Source organism: Mus caroli, chromosome 9 (assembly GCF_900094665.2).
Source record: "Mus caroli chromosome 9, CAROLI_EIJ_v1.1, whole genome shotgun sequence".
NCBI lineage: Eukaryota > Metazoa > Chordata > Mammalia > Rodentia > Muridae > Mus > Mus caroli.
In genome coordinates this window covers 91202221-91203370 of record NC_034578.1, presented here as the reverse complement: position 1 = coordinate 91203370, position 1150 = coordinate 91202221, and the positions used below count along the sequence as shown (strand labels likewise).

The window sequence follows — 1150 nt, the reverse complement described above, 5'->3', positions numbered from 1 at the left end:
TGCTGTGAAGAAATACTATGGCCAAAAGTAAATTGGGAGGAAGGAGTTTATTTAGTTTATGTATCTTGAGTAACAGTCCACTGAGGGAAGCCAAGGCAGGAACTCAAACAGAGGCAGGAACCTGGAGGCAGGAGTTGATGCAGAGGCAATGGAGGAGTGCTGCTTACTGGCTTGCTCCCTGTACTGGCTGGTTTTGTGTGTCAACTTGACACAGGCTGGAGTTATCACAGCNAAAGGAGCTTCATTTGGGGGGAGTGCCTCCATGAGATCCAGCTGTGGGGCATTTTGTTGGTTGGTGATCAAGGAGGGGAGGGCCCATTGTGGGTGGTGCCATCCCTGGGTTCTATAAGAGAGCAAACTGAGCAAGCCAGGGGAAGCAAGCCAGTAAGAAACAGCCCTCCGTGGCCTCTGCATCAGCTCCTGTATCCTGACCTGCCTGAGTTCCAGTCATGACCTACTTTGAGTGATGAACAGCAGTATGGAAGTGTAAGCTGAATAAACCCTTTCCTCCCCAACTTGTTTCTTGGTCATGATGGTTTGTGCAGGAATGGAAACTCTGACTAAGACACTCCCCATGGTTTGCTCAGAGTGCTTTCCTATAGGGCTCAGGACCACCAGCCAGGGACAGCAGCAGCCACAGTGGGCTGGACACTCCTGAATCAATCACTAAGAAAATGCCCCATAGGCTTGCCTGCTTACATCACCATCTTCTGGAGGCATTTTCTCTATTAAGGTCCCGTCTGTTCAGTTTGTGTCAAGTTGACATGAAATTCACCAGCACATTTCCCCAAAGCCTAATATAGTTATTAAAAGAATAAAAATGCTACTTTGTCGAATCCTTTGTGATCATTCTTAGTCCTTCCAAATATCACTTTGAGTCGATCTTGTAAATCAACTGGCTTGTCAATCTGCAATTATTAAGCCTCTGACTCTGAGGAGAGCAGGGAGTCTGGGGAGTCAGGAAGGGGAGGACGCAAGAGAAGTAATCTGTGATGTGTGCTCCTGATCGGACATCTGCTTTGTGCTGTGAACACTCACACAGAACACACAGAAATGGGTTGAGGGTGTGGGTGGTTGTAGAGTACTTACCCAGCAGGCATTGGGTCCGGGTGTTCATGATCCAGTACTACAAAACAAATAAAACCCACAC

At 47.8% G+C, this 1150-nt stretch overlaps 1 long non-coding RNA gene across 2 annotated transcripts in view; it reads right to left on the bottom strand.

The window, feature by feature from the left end:
* Nucleotides 1-1150, bottom strand: part of LOC110301948 — a 26393-nt gene that overhangs the window by 5177 nt on the left and 20066 nt on the right. The window contains exon 3 of one of the 2 annotated variants that reach the window (XR_002378753.2): nt 1090-1126. The exons of the other annotated variant lie outside the window; for it this stretch is intronic. This is a non-coding gene — a long non-coding RNA (uncharacterized LOC110301948). The remainder of the gene's footprint in view (nt 1-1089; nt 1127-1150) is intronic. 2 annotated transcript variants of the gene reach the window in all.